The sequence below is a fragment of the Lepidochelys kempii genome, chromosome 6 (assembly GCF_965140285.1).
Source record: "Lepidochelys kempii isolate rLepKem1 chromosome 6, rLepKem1.hap1, whole genome shotgun sequence".
Lineage (NCBI taxonomy): Eukaryota > Metazoa > Chordata > Testudines > Cheloniidae > Lepidochelys > Lepidochelys kempii.
This window is the reverse complement of record NC_136385.1, coordinates 115,665,089-115,686,705: the sequence shown is the minus strand read 5'-3', so window position 1 is coordinate 115,686,705 and position 21,617 is coordinate 115,665,089. Positions and strand designations below refer to the sequence as shown.

The window sequence follows — 21,617 nt, the reverse complement described above, 5'->3', positions numbered from 1 at the left end:
GTCAGCTGGGCTGAGATCATTATTTGCTAACTCTTAATAAATAAAACCCACTCCGGGTCTGACTGTGTCCAGCCCCTAGTTAGGTCTGCAAGGAGGGGAGTAGAGAAGGGGCCTGATTCAACACTGGCCTGGGCCTGTGGTCCCCTTATACCAGACATGCGGCTGTAAACAAGCCATAGGGCAGGTATAAGATCCCTCCCTGGGGATTCCCACTGGCACAGAGATTGCTCTGGTGAGTCCTACAAGCTCTCTGCTATCCTGCAGCCCCTCCTCCATTGCAGGGGGTGATCTACAGCAGGCTGGGGGCAGACTTGGGGTGTGGTGTGGGGGAGGGTGTCTTGAGATGTAGCCAGGGTGTTCGTAGGTCTGGGTGATTCCATGCACTTTCGATAGCCCTTAGGGACGATTGTAATGGGGGCACAAGGTTGGGACAGATTGTGCCAGGCCTGAATCAGCTTCCTTCAGCCCCTGAATTGGGGAGGTGCAAACCCACATTCCCACTTACACAGTCACCTATACTGGCAACTGCACCTATGCCTTCATTAATTTGGCTTGAGAAATCTCTTGACTTTTCACCTCCATGCAAGGGCTGAGCAAAACTTGTCCTCCTCTGAATTGGATACTAAACTGGGAGGAGTGGTAGATACGCTGGAGGGCAGGGATAGGATACAGAGGGACCTAGACAAATCGGAGGATTGGGCCAAAAGAAATCTGATGACGTTCAATAAGGATAAGTGCAGGGTCCTGCACTTAGGACGGAAGAACCCAATGCACAGCTACAGACTAGGGACCGAATGGCTAGGCAGCAGCTCTGCGGAAAAGGACCTAGGGGTGACAGTGGACGAGAAGCTGGATATGAGTCAGCAGTGTGCCCTTGTTGCCAAGAAGGCCAATGGCATTTTGGGATGTATAAGTAGGGGCATAGCGATCAGATCGAGGGACGTGATCATCCCCCTCTATTCGACATTGGTGAGGCCTCATCTGGAGTACTGTGTCCAGTTTTGGGCCCCACACTACAAGAAGGATGTGGATAAATTGGAAAGAGTCCAGTGAAGGGCAACAAAAATGATTAGGGGTCTGGAACACATGACTTATGAGGAGAGGCTGAGGGAACTGGGATTGTTTAGTCTGCAGAAGAGAAGAATGAGGGGGGATTTGATAGCTGCTTTCAACTACCTGAGAGGTGGTTCCAGAGAGGATGGTTCTAGACTATTCTCAGTGGTAGAAGAGGACAGGACAAGGAGTAATGGTCTCAAGTTGCAGTGGGGGAGGTTTAGGTTGGATATTAGGAAAAACTTTTTCACTAGGAGGGTGGTGAAACACTGGAATGCGTTGCCTAGGGAGGTGGTGGAATCTCCTTCCTTAGAGGTTTTTAAGGTCAGGCTTGACAAAGCCCTGGCTGGGATGATTTAATTGGGTCCTGCTTTTGAGCAGGGGGTTGGACTAGATGACCTCCTGAGGTCCCTTCCAACCCTGATATTCTATGATTCTATGAATTCCCAGACTGTACAATACAAGTGTGGACCAAAGGCAGGAAGTTTTTGGAGAGTGTTGGGGACAACTTCCTGGTGCAAGTACTGGAGGAACCAACCAGGGGCTGTGCTCCTCTTGACCTGCTTCTCACAAACAGGGAAGAATTGGTAGGGGAAGTAGAAGTGGGTGGCAACCTGGGCAGCATGAGATGGTTGAGTTCAGGATCCTGACAAAAGGAAGAAAGGAGATCAGCAGAAAATGGATCCTGGCTTCAGAAAAGCAGACTTTGACTCCCTTAGGGAACTGATGGGCAGGATCCCCTCAGAGGCTAATATGAGGGGGAAAGGAGTCAAGGAGAGCTGGCTGTATTTTAAACCACCCCGATGTGCAGAAAGAATAGCAAATATGGCAGGCAACCAGCTTGGCTTAACAGAGAAATCTTCAGTGAACTTAAACACAAAAGGAAGCTTACAAGCAGTGGAAACTTGGACAGATGACTAGGGAGGAGTATAAAGATATTGCTCGAGCATGCAGAGGTGTAATCAGAAAGGCCAAAGCACAACTGGAGTTGCAGCTAGCCAGGGATGTGAAGCGTAACAAGGTATGTTAGCAACTCTGCTGGACAATTGGTGGAGATGTCTGTTCAGCACCCACCTGGGTGTTGGTTACCTCCCTTGATATTGTCTCTGGAGAGCTAGTATCTGGGTGCCTCCCAAACCCACAGCATATTTTAATGACAACCATACAACACATTCTCATAACTTCATATGCATTAATGATAGGTATGTTAGCAACGAGAAAAAGGTCAGGGAAAGTGTGGGACCCTTACTGAATGGGGGAGGGAAACTAGTGACTGATGATGTGGAAAAAGCAGAAGTACTCCATGCTTTTTTTGCCTTGGTCTTCACAGACAAGGTCAGCTCCCAGACTGCTGCACTGGGCAGCATAGTATGGGGAGGAGGTGAGCAGCCCTTAGTGGTGAAAGAACAGGTTAAGGACTATTTAGAAAATCTGGACATGCACAAATCCATGGGGGCCACATGTAATGCATCTGAGGGTACTGAGGGAGTTGGCTGATGTGATTGCAGAGCCATTGGCCATTATCTTTGAAAACTCATGATGATTGGGGAGGTTCCAGATGATTGGAAAAAGGCAAATATAGTGTCCATCTTTAAAAAAGGGAAGAAAGAGAACTCGGGGACCTACAGACTGGTCAGCCTCAGCTCAGTCCCTGGAAATATTATGGAGCAGGTCCTCAAGAAATCCATTTTGAAGCACTTGGAGGAGAGGAAGGTGATCAGGAACAGTCAACATGGATTCACCAAGGGCAAGTCATACCTGACCAACCTGATTGCCTTCTATGATGAGATAACTCGCTCTGTGGATATGGGGAAAGCAGTGGATGTGATATATCTTGACTTTAGCAAAGCTTTTTATATGGTCTCCAACTGTATTCTTGCAAGCAATGTAATGGACTACAAGGTGGACAGCAAGCTGGCTAGATTGTCAAGTTCAACTGGTAGTGATAAATGGCTCGATGTCTAGTTGGCACCTGTTGTCAAGCAGAGTGCTCCAGGTGTCTGTCCTGGGGCTGGTTTTGTTTAACAACTTCATTAATGACCTGGATGATGGGATGGAGTGCACCCTCAGCAAGTTTGCAGATGACACTGAGCTGAGGGGAGAGGTAGATACACTGGAGGGTAGGGATAGGGTCCAGAGTGACCTAGAAAAATTGGAAGATTAGGCCAAATGAAATCTTATGCGGCTCAACAAGCTCGTGCACTGCTACAGGCTGGGGACTGACAGGCTAAGCAGCAGTTCTTCAGAAAAGAAACTGGGGATAACAGTGGATGAGAAGCTGGACATGAGTCAGCAGTATGCCCTTGTTGCCAAGAAGGCTAATGACATACTGGGCTTCCTTAGTAGGAGCATTGCCAGCAGATGGAGGGAAGTGATTATTCCCCTCTATTCGGCACTGGTGAGGCCACATCTGGAGTATTGCATCCAGTTTTGGGCCCTCCACTACAGAAATGTGGACAAATTGGAGAGAGTCCAGTGGAGGGCAATGAAAATGATTAGGGGGCTGGGGCACATGACTTATAAGGAGAGGCTGAGGGAACTGGGCTTGTTTAGTCTGCAGAAGAGAAGAATGAGGGGGGATTTGATAGCAGCCTTCAACTACCTAAAGGGGCGTTCCAAAGAGGATGGAGCTCGACTGTTCTCAGTGGTGGCAGAAGACAGAACAAGGAGCAACGGTCTCAAGTTGCAGTGTGGGAGGTCTAGGTTGAATATTAGAATTGTCTGATAGCAGAAAACTAGTGCCCATGGAGAGATGCTAAAAGAATAATGTAAAAAAAAACATACATGTGCACTCGTGCAAGATTTCTGTTGGGATTGCATTCGATCACCTGGTATCATGAATGTCATCAGAAAAACCAGCAGTCGTCTCTGGTATCACTGACAATTAATAATGGGCTCACAAAGCACCCTGATTTTTGTTTATAATTGTCCAAAATCTGGTCCCATTGTAGTTAATAAGAATGTTGTGATTGACTTCAGCAAGATAAAGATTTGGTCCAATATTTATAATCTTACACAGTGAAAGTTACAAACTGCAGCTGATATTTTGTGGTTCACAACTTCACAGGTCAAGCCTTTGTCAGGAATTATAGAAGCCCTCCTCCTTGTAACACTGAAGCTCACAAGGCAGCACCTTCTCTAGCAGATAATTCAGCCCAGGTTTAAATTTACCAGGCGTGAAAAAAGTCATCATAAATAAAAGCGATGGATAAAAATGCATTTAAATGAACCCTGTGATCATATTTTGAAACATTATAGTGAAGGGGACATGCATGCACAGTGATGATAATATTGCCTTGCATTTATATTGTCAGCCTTCTGCCAAAGATCTCAAACTTATTCTCAGACATTGGCTATAAGCCTCATAATGCCCCTGTGTGATAGGTAAGTATCGTTATACCCCTTTTACAGGTGGGGAAACTGAGGCATAAAGAGGCATTTACCCAAGCCCATAGTGGATGTCAATGTCAGAAACTGGGAATAGAACTCAAGAGTCCTGTCTTTCAACTTCTTGCTCTAGGTGCCAATTCAATAAACCATTCCCATTCAGGAAGGCTGCTTCTGTATGTGCTTAACTTATAGGAGGTGCTTAAAGCAATGGGACTTATCCATGTGCTTAAAGTTAAGCAAGTGCTGAAGTAATTTCTTGAATTGAGGGCCTAATCCCTAAACAACATAAAATATCCTCCCATAGGTAACATACTCAGTTTGACAATTGGACTATTTTCATTTTTAGAAAAAAATCCCTTCTGAGCTGAATTCTGCAGTTCTGAACTGAACCCCAGAAAGAAATAAGAAGATAGAGAGGGATTTTTAATGGAAGCACTAATAGGAATTTGACCATATTGTTCTGTTGACAGTATGGCGTTATATACTGTTACTGTATAGAATCCCTTGTTCAGGTCACTACAGTTTCTACTGAAGTGCACTGTGTCAGGAGAACCATTAAGAGAAAATGTAAATAAATAAAAAATAATTAAGAGTGTCTGCTTTCATTGAAAGAATCTTTAATATAAAGTTTTTCACAGAGAATTTTGTCACAAGGCCCATGATGGATAGCAAAAAGAACAGAGTGCCTCAAAAAGCCAGTGAAGCTATTAATTGCTTTAAAAATAAAATAAAATAATCATAAGCCAAATTGCCTCCCATCAAGACATCAGAGAAAACCAATTTAATTTTTGTAATATAAGACAACAATGAATATTAAATCTCATGAGAGAATAAATCCAACCACTTTAAGAGGAGAATGCAAGTGCTACATATATCATGTCAAAAATTACCATATGAACTTCAAATCTATGCACAAATTCAAAATCTGATTTAACAAACTGTTCTTATTAAAGTCAATTGGAAAGCATTCCATTATAAAAACAAATGAAATCTTAACTGTATATGAGATAAATAATTTTCTTTCAACACCTAAGCAGAATGCATTAACAAGTAATGATCTAAATTATGTATTAAACTCAATTACTTTTTATTACTGCATTTCACTTATGGTAACATGATTAACTTCACTGTTATTAGTTTCAGTTCTGATCCTACCTGTTTCACAACTTTGATATCAACTAAATGGAAATTCGTCACAAGGATGTTGTAACTGAGTCTGTTCTCTGGGGCTCTAATGAGAAATAATGTAAAGGTTCATAAGAAAGAATAAACAACATTATGGTTACAGGATAAGTTAGATATGCAATAATCTCCAGGAACTGTGACAATATTATAAATGGAAAAAGTTTAGTGAAATAAGGTTTAAGGGCCCAGTTATTCAGTTCTTACTCAGGTCAAACTGCTATTGATCATATTTTAATTACCATTGTTTCCAAAAGAGCTTAACGTATTCAGGACCCACTAAAAACAGTGGGAAGAGTACCATTGGCTTCAATGGACATTGAATCAGGCCCATTGGACCCAGTTCTGTAAGCCCTCACTTAAGTTAGTGCCCTTACTCATGTGAATAGTCCGTTGGACTACTGAACTTCAAAACAACTATTAACATTACTAAGGGGTTGCAGGACAGCACCCAGAGTTTGCAAGGAAATGTGTGGTAATGCATGATAGCTAATGCATTTTGCCTATGTTGCCTGACCTACTATATGGGATTTTAGCCTGATGCTTCTGTTTTTGAATTGCTTTGCATATGTGGGCTTGTCTCATAGAAATTTACCACAGATAAAAGTAATATATTGGAACTTATAAATATTTTTTAACATCAGTAAGGTATGAAGATCACTTGGGATTTGTTAACACTGAAAACATGATTCCCATTTGTACACTGAGGAACCACATATAGGGTTCTTACAGTGTCAGAGTCACATAAAGGGGCCTTGGTTTAACTGAAAACCTAGGCTTACATATTTTTGAAAGATTTTGTCTAATATATACAGAAAAATGAATACGATGTTAAAATATTAGGCCAAATTCTTATTCATAGATTCCAAGGTCAGAAGGGACCACTGTGATCATCTAGTTGTACCTCCTGCATAACGCAGGCCATAGAATTTTCCTGAAATATTTCCTAGAGCAGATCTTTTAGAAGTACATCCAATCTTGATTTTAAAATGGTCAGCAATGGAGAATCCGCCATGACCCTTATTCCAATGGTTAATTACTCTTACTGTCAAAAATGTATGCCTTATTTCCAGTCTGAATTTGTCTAGCTTCATTTTCTAGCCATTGGATCATGTTATGCCTTTCTCTGCTAGATTGAAGAGCCCGTTATTAAATATTTGTTCCCCATGTAGGTACTTATAGATTGTAATCCAGTCACCCCTTAACCTTCTCTTTTGTTAAGCTAAATAGTTGAGATCCTTGAGTCTATCACGATAAGGCAGGTTTTCTATTTCTTTAATCATTCTCATTGCTCTTGTCCTCTCCTATTTTTCAACATCTTTCTTGAATTGTGGACATCACAACTGTGCACTGTATTTCAGCAGTGGTGACACCGTGCCAAATACAGCAGGAAAATAACCTCTCTATTCCAGTTTCAGATTCCGCTGTTTGTGCGCCCAAGTGTAAGGCCCCTTACTAAAACTCAGTGGGCTTCTTTCAGTTGGATAACTCTAATACCAAAAAGAAAGGGGAAGGGTCGATGGGAAATCAGGACCCTGAGACTGACAGTCCCCAGGAGCAATGAGGAGAGGCCAATGTTTCAGGTCAGCGAGATTGACAGGGTGGGCTGGCTAATGAGGGAGTCAGGAGGCCAGGAGGTCCTGTCCTCCAAGTTAGCTGGAATTGCCTGGAACAGAATAGGGCTGAGCTAAGAAGCCAGCCAGCGAGAACCAGAGAAGCAGCCCAGGAAACAGGTCAGTGCTGGGAGGAGAGCTGCAGCCACAGAGCCAGAGGGGCTAGAAAAGCAGCCCAGGGAGTTGGAGGCAAAGCAGCAGCAGGGCTGGGGCTAGAGTTGGGGCTGAGGCTGGAGCAGTCCAGAGTCAGGTGTGGCAAGCAGCTGGGGGAAGAGCGAGGGGGATCCTGGGAAGCGGGCCCAGCGCAGGAAGATGCCCCCAGCCAAGAGGTCTTGCAGCACAAGCTTGGAGGGGGGGATCGTAACCCCAATGGGTGGGGGTGATGCTGGAAAGAAGGATCATGCCACCTAGAGCCTGAAGGTATGTGGCCACCACCAGAGCAAGTGTCTGACCTGCAGCATCCCTGCATCCTTGCAGCACAGTCAGGGCCTTGGTGGAAGGCCTGGGACATGTGAGGATCAGACTGTGAACTGCCCTGACATTCCAGAGACACTGGTTGCGATGTCCCCGTGCCACAGAGCAGGGTGATGTGTTTTCCTTTAACCTTTCTCATTATTTTCCTTATTATTTAAAAATTGATTGCTGTTTAATAAATTGTATTTGCTTTGAACTGTATGTAATGATCAGTGGACCAGGGACGCATCTAGTGCAGAGAGAGCACCTCAGAATGGGGACACCCTAGTGACCATCACAATATTGGGGATCGAGCCCCCCCAGGAATCCTGGATCCAGCTTTCTTGGGGTTACAAGGACTCTGGCAAAATTGCAATGGAAGCCTAATATTTTGGAGTGTGCAAATTCCACAAAATCACATGTTAAGTAAGGCCTTAATAAAACCAATATTAGTTGGCTGCACCCAGTTTACAAAGTGATCCACATCGCTCTATATCAGTGACTTGTCCTCATCATTATTTACCACTCTCCAAATTTTTGTGTCATCTGCAAACTTATTCAGTGATGCTTTTGTGTTTTCTTCTAGGTTAATGATGAAAAACTTAAATATCATGGGGCCAAAAACAGATCCCTGCAGAACCCCAATAGAAAAACACCTACTTGATATTTATTCCCTGTTTACCATTACATTTTGAGACCTATCAGTTAGCCATCTTTTAATTTATTTAATGTGTGTCATGTTAATTTTCTATCTTGTTAGTTTTTTAATCAAAATGTCAGGTGGTAGCAAGTCAAACGCCTTACAGAAGTCTAAGTATTTTACATTAATGCTATTACCTTTGTCAACCAAGACTGTAATCTCATCAAAAAAGATACCAAGTTAGTTTGAGAGGATCTATGTTACACAAACCCATGTTGAGTGGTATTAATTATATTACCTTCCTATAATTATTTCTTAATCAAATCCTGTATCAGCTGCTCCATTACTTGCATGGGATCATTGTCAGACTGACAAGCCTATAATTACACATCCCATTTACCCTTATTAAACAATGGCACAAAATTAAATTTTTCCTGTCTTGTGGAAATTTCCAAGTGTACCAAGACTTATTGAAAATCAACATTATGGGTCCAGTGAGTTCCTCAGCCAGCTCTTTTAAAACTCTTGGAAGTAAGTATTCCAGACCTGATGATTTTAAAATATCTGACTTTAGTAGCCGCAGTTTAACATGATCGTGAGATACTTATTGAATAGAAAGAGTATCATCATATGATGAAACTACATAATCAGTTTTTCCCAAATACAGAACAGAAATATTTATTGAACATTTCTGCCTTTTCTTCATTATTATTGATAAATCTACCATTTCGATCTAGTAATGGACCAATACTATATTTAGAATTATTTTTGTTCCTAACATACTTTAAAAAAACTCTTTCTTATTCCCCTTAACTCTGCTGGCCGTAGATTTATTCTTGTGTTCCTTTGCTTCCATTATCAATTTTCTACAATTCCTAGCTTCTGATTTATATTTATCACTGTCAATTTCCTCTTTGTACCATTTGTTATATCTATTATAGCTGCCTTCACTTCATCACTTGAACTTCTTCTGCACACTTCCTACTTCCCTGAAGTCATCTATTATCTGTGAGATATCCCATGATGCAGTGTTATTAGTACCAGTATGAACCATCACCAAAGGATCCTGGCCCATTGACTTCAAAAGCCTATTTAATTGTGTGTGATGTCTCATGTCTTAGCTCTGGGAAGATAGCACACCATCCTGCTGTCTGCTTGTCCCTTGCAGAATGGTCTTATGATTTTTCTGAGAATTCAATCCCAACAATGATTGTCTATCTTCTTTGGATGCCTGGAGAACTCAGTGGGCAAGCAAACTTTTCTTACAGGTTGGGCTGAGCTGCCATCCAAAGGTGTGTCCCATACCTCTCTCCCTTTCCTTGGACCAGATGGATCTTGAGAGGTATCGTCTACAGTATTGACTGGTAACTTTTAGCTGTTTGGATTTCCTCCTGGTCCTCTTCTCATCTGTCTCCAGACACAAAGAATGCCAATGTCATCTATTGCCTCTGATGGATATGAACTGCCAGGTCTCCTCTCAGACCTCCTGTCTCTCTGACTCCTGGGTGGCCAGCTCCTTTCTTCTGTGAACCTGGGGTATTGGTGTTTCCCAAACCTGGATGAGGAACTCCTCAGCTTCTTTGATTCTCAGTAGCATCTCTACTTGCCTCTCCAATCCAAGAATCTTTTCCTCTAGCATAGCCATCAACTTGCACTTCATGCACTGGAAGTCCCTCTGGCTTCATGCAGGAAAGAAAACATGGCACATCTGTTGCAGGTCGAGATCACTGGCCATCTTGAAATGGCATGTAGAAGTGACCCTGGAAAGAAGGCCTCTCACACTCCCTTTCCAAGCTCCCTCCAAAACTCTCCTGTTAGCGACTCTCAAGTTTGCCGAACCAGTGACTTTTCGTATGTCTCCCTGCTTAGGTCAGCTCAGCACTACCCCTCGCCACCAGGAGCAATTAACCAGTGATTAACTTCAAACAGTGTGGTTGATCACAGCTCCAAGGGTCAGAGCCTCATGACCCTTACAAAGGCCTCTCTTCCCACTTACATTGGTGTAAATCCACTGACTTCATGGAGTTGTCTTTGATGGAAGTTTGGCCTGGATAAGAACTGGGGATTTGACTCAGTATCTCTTTAATTAATAGGGCCCCTTCAGTGAGCCAAGAGTATCAACAAAGGACCCAGGCCTGCTTCCATTGAATTCATTAGCAAAATACCCATTGACCCATTGATTGTGCTTGTGCTGAATGCTTATCTGCTGGGAAGAAATCACATGATTGTGTGTGTGTGTGCAGCAGAGTATGCTTTTTGTTTATTTATTTGATGAATTTCTTTGAGTTTAAAGAAAGAAATTAAATTTTACTTATTCCTCTATGTGATCATTAGAAAAGCTTTTAATGAACACTCTAAAACCCAACTAATTATCACAATGGCATTTAACTCTAAATAAAATTGACAGGAAGCAAGAATATGATACATATAATTTTGCACAGTTTATTAAAACACATTTATCACTTTTTCTCCTAGAGTAACCTGATCGTATTATTCTATGATAATTTAGCTAATATTTTTTCTCTGTGTTTAATATTTAAGTGGAGTTTACTGATATTAAAGTCATAATGCATTTTATGGAAATTACCTTGCATTCTAATTACTTTTCTTGGTGAGAAATGGTAAATAGAATTATCTTGTTATGCTTGTTGTAGATGAAAGCAAAGCAATATTTAATGATAAGAGATTTCTAACAGGAAGAATTTCATATTCACTTTTTTTTAAATGGAGTCTATTCTACCATCAATGCACATGTGCACATCTTCTGTAACTACTAATGGGAATTACACATATGTAGCAACAACAGAAAAGACCCAGAATAGCAAGTTGGATGCTTTTTCCTCAGTATTTCTCCTCTTGCGTATGGTTTAGCTGTCCAAATCCAGTCTGAGGAGAGCAGGAACTTGTAAGCTACTTGTGGTAAGCAAGAAATACCAACAACAATGACCTGGAGCTAAAGCTACATTGCGCTTTTAGTAAATTAAATCACTTTTAGTAAGCTGAAAATTGCACCTACAAAAGAGGAGAGGCTTGGTCAAGGCCCCTTTAAATGTCAGCCCCTAAATATACTTTTCTGATATTTTTACATTAAATATATTTACTGCCATAAACAATTAAAGGACTGATCTAATTTACATGCAAAAGGCCAAATTCTACCTTCAGTTATAGTGGTGAAATCCCATTGAAGCCAAGACGGGATTGCATTGGTATGACAGAGAATGTGGGGGTGGAAGGTAGTGGGAATTAATCACTTTAAAGATTTGGGTTTGATTCAGGTTTAGTGTGAAATTCAGAGTCAGTTCTTTTCTGAGCTGGCTCATCTATCTCTATTGCACACCAAGATGTCTTTGCTAGGATATGAATGGAGACTCTCCTGAAAAATCACTCTGGACTGATGGGAGGAACCCCCTTTTTAAACATCTGGGGACAGATCCTCCACTTGTGTATGTTGTCATAGCTTCATTGCCTCGGTTTCTTTGGCTTCACTGAAGCTATAACAATTCACACCAGCGGAGGATCTGCCCCCAGGCAGGGGTGCGGAAACTATGGGTCCTGGGGGTCTGGCAGCACCCTCTATGCAATGATTTCCATCATATACTGGGTTTACAGTTTTGTTCAATGGCTTTCCGCACCCCTGCTATAAAATACCACTATCCCCAGGAGCAATAGGAATGTCACAAGTAGAACAGAAAATGAAGCAAAATAAACTAAAAAGAAAGAAAGAAAGAAATATTAATACCACTGTATGAGAAGATTATGTGCACTCATGTTTCTCCACCTCCACTGAAAACCTTTCATTTGCTTTGGCTTTCATTTCATAACACTATATTTATTGCAAGGAACTTGGGTGTTCAGATAGTGCGTGATCCTTAAATCCTTCAGGATCCATCTGTACTGGGTTACAACCACTCCACATGGACTGTATTTTAACATGCTTTTCATACAAATGTTAATCATGGTGAAAACCAATTCCAGTAACGTGTTCTTTTCTTAGCGTGGATGGTGCTTCATTTGTAACTAGAGATGGCTCCAGAGCAAAAACCCTGAATCTGGATGCAGACCTAAACATCACAAACTTTTGGGCCCATTGGTGCATGAGGAAATCAAGATATTATACTGCATTTTCTTGTTTGACCAAAATACCATGGAATACGGTGTTCTCATGAAATTATATTGTCAACAGCACAGTTCTGAGCCCCAGCGGCTTCCCAAAAGGCAATCCGGGGGGCATGAGGCACTGAAAAATTCATTATAAACTAAAGCAAAGAAAATCTCACTCCCCCGTATTCTTACTCTGCAAGGTCATATCCTCTTGAAACCCACAAATATATTAGAAAGGTTTATTACTGGTACATTTTTTAACTTTTGTAGTAAATGTAAGGGTATCAGGAAAAGTTTTGACTTCTAATAAGATGTCGTTAATCTGAAATGGTTGAGAAATATTGGTATAGGGCATAACAGAGTTACCCAATCAATGCTCCATCTGCTTGGCCCAGTTATAGTCAAGACAGTCTCAGTGGTGTCCATCATAGTTATAAAAACAAATAATTACAATAATATTTCACTGTTGTGCAGAGGATCAGATTATCAGAGCAGCATCTTTGGAAAGGTCAATGTCTCATATAAAATACTGGGGGCAGGGGCTGTGGGGGAAATAAAACCAACGTGGAATTAATATTTACTGCCAATGCACTAAACCATTCTGAGTCTAAGCTGCACATTTCTCCTTGTAATAGAACATGTTTCTAAAATGGATTAAATCCTGATTTGATTTTACTACTGTACATATTAAAAATGAATTTAATTTTAAGTGACAAAATAAAATGTAGCATATGACATACTGTCTGATATATGGAAGTTTCACTTGCGATCCCACATGAGATATATCTTGTTTGTAAAAAATGTCTGTGTTGCCTACTTTGGCTAAACAAAAGCATATAGTCCTAGCACCTGAGATGGGACTCAAACTGCGGGCTAAAAATAGCCATGTAGACAACCAGGGTCTGACTGGAGTCCAGGCTCTGAAACCACTGAGGCCAGTGGCTTTCGGACCCTGGGCTCCAGGCTGAATGGGAATGTCTATTTTTAGTCCCATAAGGTGAGCCCCATGAAACCAAGTCAGCTGACCCTGGTTCTGAGATTCACTGCTGCAGGGGGCGGGGCTTGCTGTGTTGAAGTACTCCGACAGTCCTTTAACTTAACCAAACATTAACTAATCTGAAAGAACCTCACCAGGAGAGACAAAAGTGAGCTGAAAGGATTCCCATTCATCTTACAGCACACTTCCTCTCCATTCTCGTGATCCAACTTATTTACATAGTACAGAAGCAGGAGCATAGTATAGGGAATGCGTCTGAGGGCCCATAAAAGTCATGGGAAGTTTTGCCATTGACTGCTAAAGCAGCAAGGTCAGGCTGTGAGAAGAAGATTGTCATGTAGCTTTGTATCAAAGGCAAAGTCTTATTTTGGAGGTCACCGTATGTCTCTAATTGAGAGCAAATACATACGTAATAACATTAACCAAATGATTGGGTTTTGGGCATTATTCTCTAGAATCCTTTAGAGAGTTTTAATGTGCTGACTTCAGCAAAGCAGAATCCTCTCAGGGCATCCTGACCATGGTGACCTCTTTCCTCTCAAATTATGTTATTCCTGAATAACAATTATGGAAATTAACTTATCAGTGCAAATTGATACATGGGGCTGGTGCTGCAGAATGAACTACTCTATAGTATTTTATTTATTTATTCCCCTTTGTAAGCCCATCATAGTGCAACAAAGAGGGATTGACGCTTTCATTGATGTACAGGGACATTGAGGTTATGGGTACACAGAAGCATCCAGCTGCATGAGTTTTGCATGGGAAACACCAGGGAATGTTTAAATGTTACAGGGGACCAGAGCCGGTGGAAAAAATGGTAAACATTTTTCATTAACAAGAAAATCAAGAAATTAGAAATCATTTTCCTTCTTCAGGTTTGGAAAAGGAATGATATTTTTATTGATTCAAAATTTTTTGTGAACATTTTAAAGAAAATAAATCAGTTTTTCAGTGGTCAGGTTTTTTCACTCTTTCTTTCCCTCTTCCAACTTCTTTTCCATTTGGTTACTCAACACCTAGGGAAGGAGGAAGAAAGAAGAACAGTGGGGCAAGGGAAAAATTAAAAAGTGAAACTTGAAAAATGAAAAATGTCAGAGTTTGGTCAAAGAAAGGAAAATGCTGAATGAAGCCTGAGGCCTGCTGCCCAGAAGATTTTATTCTTGTCCAAAAGCAGGTGGGAGGATCCCGGTGCAGATAGCATTATACAACTAACAGCTAAAGGAGATTCTCCTTAGAGGTACACTGATAAGTACGTGTGCTTTTGGAGGATCTGGTTCTGGTTCTAATCTTGTTGCAGTGAAATCCTAAGTGTCCATGCTGTGCAGCACAGAGACCACTGTGAAGCTCAAGGCAGCCATAGACATGTTACAAAATCATTATCTGCATTTTACAGCTAATGGAAAAGCTGAGGCACAGAATGAGTGTTAGGCCGCAGAGCATGCAAAAGGACACAGATCTCTTGACTATGATTCCTGTGCTTTAACCATGTGTCTTTTAACCACACAGTGTCAACTTTAACACAGATATGCAACTGCAGCCTTCGCAGTTCTTCAGACTTACCTTTTTGGCCTTCCTGCGAGCTACACACAGAGAAGGCAAAATGCTGGGAACATTCATTCAAAAACATTTTTGCAAACTGTAAATCATGTTTCAATTCATGGCCATGCCCCTTTTTGATCACACATCGACATTTGTTCGAGGGTGACGTGTTTTTGTTTGTTTGCTTTTGCACATGTTTGGAGAATGGGCTTTCGGTTGCATGAATAGCCCTGTTCACACATGACTAGGAAAGTGTCTGTAAGAATTCATTCCTCCTTTTGCAAAGTTCAGGTCTGGTAGCAGAAACTAGAAACAATGACATGCTATTTACATGGCCAATCACACACCATGAATAATAAATATGAAATAGGCATAGTAGTGAATAGTTTGGTAGCAACCCTTAGGCTGCAATGTGTTCACGTCAGCTGTTTGACAAACAATTACACACAATGAGTAAATTGGTTAAAATCAAAGTCTGTTCATATGGTTAGAAAAAAGGAGCTAAATTTGTCAGGGAACACTGTAAATAGTTGACTCAACTTCATGCATGATAACTCATGGCTGGAAGTACAGTTCTGAATTATAGGTCTCAAAAGTACAGTTAAAAATCTCATCTAAAATTTTATGATGTCAAAATTGTGCTTTTTTTTTACGCCCTGAGTTTACAATAAAATGTTTCTCTTTCTTTTTTCAGATTGCCCATTAAAAATCCTCAAACTTCAGAAAATTAAATCTTTACAGTAACTTAACAAAGAAGGACTGGCAAGACTAATGAAAACGAGGGGAGACCAAATCCTTGTAATATGTCAATGGAGCACTGTGCTCTATTTTTTTTTACTCTCTTTTGCATACGTTTTGGGACCTGAGTCTATTCGTGCACATTTGGAGTTTGATTTTCTCTGTGATTTTTGCCTGATTTTGTCCAAGTGCTCCCCCGACCACTGTCGTTCTGATCATCTCTCCCAGGTGAGCTCTGCTCAGTGCCAAAACAGGGTGATAGGAAAGTATTCTGGGCCTGGCCGAGACTGGGTCTGCTGCAGATAAAAATTGTAGCAGCCTTTCAGAGTCCTTCTGCACTTGGCTTCCTGTGGCCCCAAAGGGCCATTGCAGTAGCTGAGAATAACTGGAGTGCAGCATTCATGCACTTTCTCCTGGCCATTCCCCCTGCATTAGGGTGGCATAGAGATGCACTGAGGGAATTCCAGGGAGGTCCGATATGCCAGTGTTACAGCCCCATTGTGTTACTGGCATGGTGTAAATGGGTTGTATCACAACAGAGAATCAGGTCCTGTATATTTGTCATGGCCACCATGTAGGCTGACACACCGGGGATCTTCAGAGCCAAAAGTCAGGAGTTTCTACCACTTCCACTAAAGATTGAGGCTCGATGCCTGGTAGCTGTAACAGACGCCTGTCCTGCGCGAATCAGGCATAGCGGCAGATGTACAATACACACTGAGTAGTGGGTTACATGTTGAAGTTGTGTGCTGGTTTGGGTGTGTTACACATCACAGTCAGAAAGAAACTAGAAAGTTTCTAGGGATGGGTAAGTTGCTGGTATGTGGCTCAGCACCACAGCAAGGGAACCGACTGTCTGTCCCTGCACATATTCCCTTTCCCTCACACCAAGGAAGTGACTCTGAAAGCTTATGCTCAAATACATTGGTTAGTCTCTAAGGTGCCACAAGTCCTCCTTTTCTTGAAACATCTCTGTGTATGCCTTTTACTATCCTTGGTATGCAGGGCTTGATAAAAGAAGGGCTCCCACAAAGATCAAAGAGTGGCCTCTGATGTTCTGATAGGTTGGGGCTTGGAAGCAGTTCTATGAGCAAAGAGGGTGAATACTGTTCTTTCCCCCTCCTGTATACTAGGGAGCCTCATCACAGGCATACGCCATTCACACACATTCCCCAAACTCTCCAAGAGGTTTCTCTAGTTAGCAAAGGGTTAAATCCTCTCTTTTGTCTCTTTTTTATTGCTGATTCTGTGCTGATTTGATAGAAGAATTAGAAGATTCGCTCACCAACCCTGCGGTGCATAGCTGAGGTAGATTTCTTGTCACACCTTCACATTCCCCAAGCCCTCATCCCAGGGCTTAGGAAACAGTGAGGGTCTCCCAGAAACCTGGCAGCTTGGGTCAATGACAATCACATTCCTAACTTAACAGCTGACAGGTGTGCTCTGTTAGCCTGGGCAAGCTGTTGGTAATTTCAGTGTGGCCTGCTGGGCTGGAGGCTAGGAAAGCAAACCCAGTCTTTCCAGTGCCCTGGGATGAAAGAAAAAGTTGTCAGAAGAAAGCTGCCTCCCCTTTACTGTAGCATCCCCTTTACTGTAGCATCTCCCCATCTTTTACATGCTATCCTCACAGCATCTTGTGAGGTATGGAAGGATCAGGTCCCCTGCTCTTTTTGTAACAGGGTTGGCTTGACTGAAACCCAAACAAACTTACAGGTCTGAGATAGGAAGAAGGAAGTGGTAAATTTCTATTAGCCCTCCCCCCCTAACTCAGGCAGCTGGAGGGGCGCCAACTCCTGCTGAATGTCAGTGGTGGGTTGGGCTGAAGGCAGACTCCATCTCTTTCTCCTTCAAACACCTGGAAGAAGGGTGGAGCTATGAACCCTATATATATAGTGATCCTCTTTGTGCTCCCCTTTGATAGAGGGAAGAGAGGGAGCTAGCTGATCTAGCATAGGGAGAGGCTAATAGACACAAAGACACATGCTGTTGCTAGTAGGTACTTGTGCCCCTCATATCTACATAGTAAGGGCTAGGAGTTATATTAGCTTTAGCTTTTGTTAAAGTGTGAATTTCTCTAGGTGTTTGAGTTGTTTCCTAGAGGGCAACAGAGCTGAATAAAGCCATACACAACCCTTAGAGTGAATCTCATGTCAGTGACTGAATTCTACACAGTGCTTACCTGTGAACCTCATTAATGGATTTGATACTAAATGTAAATTATTGCTGATCTAAGAAAGTGGAAGACATTTTAGCAATCAATGAGAGTGAGCATGGGATGCCTATTTCTTCTCACTGCTAAAAGGAGAGCGAAGAATGTGTCTATGGATGATCTCTTGATCTGTAAATCCCTGTCTCTAGGGGAATAGAACTCACTGGGGGAAAAATGACTTTGAACTGAAAGAAGGGGTAAAATATATTCACGTTAGGAGCATCTTTCGTAACCAAATATTTAAGAGTTGGTTTAAAATTATCCAAGTGCCAAATGTTTGGCTTTGGTTGTGTTTGTACATTTGTGGACACACTCCCGAACAATTTTAACTTTAGGAAAAAACAAAATTCTAGCAAGCGATTTGTTCATATGGTCTGTCTGCTTTTGGTAATTTAAAAAAAGTGATTAAGAAAGGCAAGACACTCATCCTTGAAATGCTGCTGCTGGAGTATGCACAATAATGTACGATTTATAATCTTCCAGCAGAGGGATTGATTGATTTTTAAGAGAGTTGTCATTATGGTGTTATACAATGGAGAAAGCAGCACAGTGCAGTAATAATAAACCTGCCATGTTTGAGTGATACTGCCACAAAATCTTTCTGCAACAGGTCATCTTTAACCACTTTGCAGAATCCTCCATCTTCAAGTCAGAGTTGCTACTGAAGGGTTAGCGCTTCCCTACAAAACCAAGCCCAAATGGTCAGGTGTGGTTCAGGGGGTTGGATGAGCTGGGGAGAACTGAATGCTACCCCCACCCATACTGCATTGTAGTAACAACTGTAGCCCTTGGAGCGAAATAGCTCCTCAGGCTTCCGTGTTCCTGCTTTCATAGAAAATTGTTATGCATAGAGGCCAATCCAGAAGCTGCATCCTCTGTTCCTCCTCTGGTGCATTTCTCCCCTTTCAAACACTTCTGAGATCCCCACCTAGCTGGGTTCCCTAAATTTTTTTCTCTCCACTCCATACATCTTCGGAAGGTTGTGAAGCAGTTAGCATCCTTTAGCCCATGGGAAAGGAGGCAGGATTTGCTCAGGTATTGTTACCTGCACATTCAAGGGAAGCCCACCTTTACCCTTCTGTGGGCTCAAGGTGTAACCTGGTTAATTTAGGCATCCTCACCCTTTCCCAATTCCTAGGGGTCTGGCCGAAAGGCACCTACCCTTACCCAATTCCTAGGGATCAGGGCGTAATCTTCTGTGGGTTTGCAGGGCCTTTTACCAGTGAAAGAGCCTTACACAGTAATATTCTAAATCTCTATTTATGAACAGTTACCAAAACAGAATACACATGCTAAGCACACAATGCTCACCACTCCCAGTGAGGCAGATGAACTTTTCATGGTGGCTAGTCAGGATCAGGTCATCCAGGACTCCTCCAGCTTCTGCGCGGTATGGTTGGCAAGGTGTTGCGGTCTGGCAGCTCTGATCTTGGGCTGTGTTCTGGAGTTAGGTTCCAAAGAACTTCCTTTTGGACCCCAGTTTATATAGTTAAACTCGAGTCCTGCTTGACTATACCTTAACCAATTACTTTAAAGTACTACAAAATAACTCTATGACCAACCCTAACATATTGCAAAACAATTCTTCAACCAATCAGACTCCAACACCTTAGTTGATTTAAATCTTGCAAAATTGATTGTTCCTATCTGTTGCATACCTAAAGAACCAGACAGAAACCATATAGATAAACAGGGATCATAAATGCAAAACAGTAAAGAAGTATAGATTTCAGAATCACAACTGTTGATAAGTGTTTCCTTGCCGGACAGAACGCTATAAAACAAAGTTTTCTTTAGACATCTTAAGATCTGTTTCTTTATCTGGCGATGGTGGGCACTATTAGGAAAGGAGTGCCTTCTTAACAGCCCGGTATTTCATTGTTTTAATGTAATTTGGATGGAATGTGAGGATTTGACTTTCTGCTTTTTAGCTCATGGCTGCTGCTGTCCTAATGTGGCTGCAGAAAAAGGCCTCGGGACCTTACAGTATGCTCTGCTCTCTGTGGTAACAAAGAGTCAAAACGAGTCTTTTCAAACCATATATGGCAGGTCTAGAAAGTGAGCCAACGGGAGCCATCTCTGGGCTAAGACAGTAGAAGCTGTGCTAAACTTGTTTCAGTGGAAAGTTGTCTCTTTCACTTGTTATCCAGTGTTTAGATACATACTCTACTGAAGATTTATCCACACAAATAAGAATATAGACGTGTGTAAACTAGTTTAGTTATAATAAGAATCGAACACAACCTGATGCTTAAACTCGTGGTTTCATGCACACATTTTGGCTAATTTTTTAAAACTTTTCTTTTTTTTGCACACCTCTACTTCCTGGTTTTCAGTGCAAGTGGAAATGCCAAAATAAAACAACTTTGGTTTTGTGGTAGTCCTGACCCTAAGTGAAGAAGGTCACACTGGACATTGCACAAGAAAAATGGTTCTCATGAGATTACCTGACCAGATTTTTAGACTTCAGATCTTTGGAGAGGTTGTGTTCTGAGATACCATGGTGATGGTTCCACTGTTCATGCTCTGATCCCACTGCCCCATTTACAGAATAGAATGGTTGGGATTAGCGTCAATGAAGTACCCAGACTTTAGCTTTCTTGTCTCAGCTGAACCTCCAAATCTTTTCTGAGGTACACTCATTACATTAAGTAAACTGGGGTAGTCAATAGGTGGACCACAGGCCAAATCTGGACCGCCAGATGCTTTTGAACAGACCCTGAAATCTTTTTATTTACTTATCATTGTTGGTTTTTTTTCCAGTTATTTTCTCTGGAGTCTGGACCTTGACGATACCTTGACCAAGAAATTTGGACTTGACAAAAAATGATTGATTAACCTTGACTTAGTAAACTATGGGCACCAGATGGAGCCTGTAAGGGCAGCCGGGACCTGCAAAATGAAAGAAAAGAAGCAGAATTTCATGAACTACAGCAGTGTAACTGAACTATGAAATATAGTAAAATTATTTTAAAACAAAAATATTGCTCCATATGAGGGCTTTTTAGCCGATGGAGGGCACAAGTGTATTAAATAGTACAAGGTTTAAACCTGGCAACCTACTTTGAAAGTTCAGCAATAAGTTTGTGACTCTCAAACCATCACCCTTAAAAATTCCTCTGCCATGAAGCCTATAAAAACACTTGATAATGGTTAGGCCACTGGTGCTGACCAATATTTTTACTGTTTCCTTGTACTTCTCCTTCTGTCTGTCTGCATCCATATGCTGTCTCTTTTCTTGTAGTTGGAATGAAAGGTCTTCGGATTTGGCACCATCTTTTCCTTCTGCATTGTACAGCACCTAGCACGATGTGGGTGTGATGGGTTCAGTCACAGAGACCCCTTGGGACTGTTACCTGATGTGCTGAAATTACCTCTGAGCCCATTTTCCCTGCCAGCTTGGTACTTCCAGAACCCTGCCTTGTTGATCCAGACACGCTAGTCTGCTGCAACACAGACCCAGGGTCTGCTCCGTGCCCCCAAAGCTGCAGACTTAACTGAAAACAGCTCAGCAGGTTACCTGTCTCCAGCACCCAGACACCCAGTTCCTAATGGGATCCAAATCCCAAATAAATCCATTTTACTCTGTATAAAGCTATACAGGGTAAATTCATAAATTGTCCACCCTCTGCACAGCTGTTTGTCCCCTTCCCACACCCCCAGGTATTAATCACTTACTCTGGGTTTATTAATAAACAA

General features: G+C 41.9%; 1 long non-coding RNA gene across 1 annotated transcript in view; it reads left to right on the top strand.

The window, feature by feature from the left end:
• Window positions 1–21,016, top strand: part of LOC140913425 (uncharacterized) — an 89,509-nt gene extending 68,493 nt beyond the window's left edge. Inside the window, exons 2-3 of the long non-coding RNA XR_012159584.2 lie at window positions 15,666–15,937; window positions 20,682–21,016. This is a non-coding gene — a long non-coding RNA (uncharacterized LOC140913425). The remainder of the gene's footprint in view (window positions 1–15,665; window positions 15,938–20,681) is intronic.
• The last annotated feature ends 601 nt before the right edge of the window (window positions 21,017–21,617 follow it).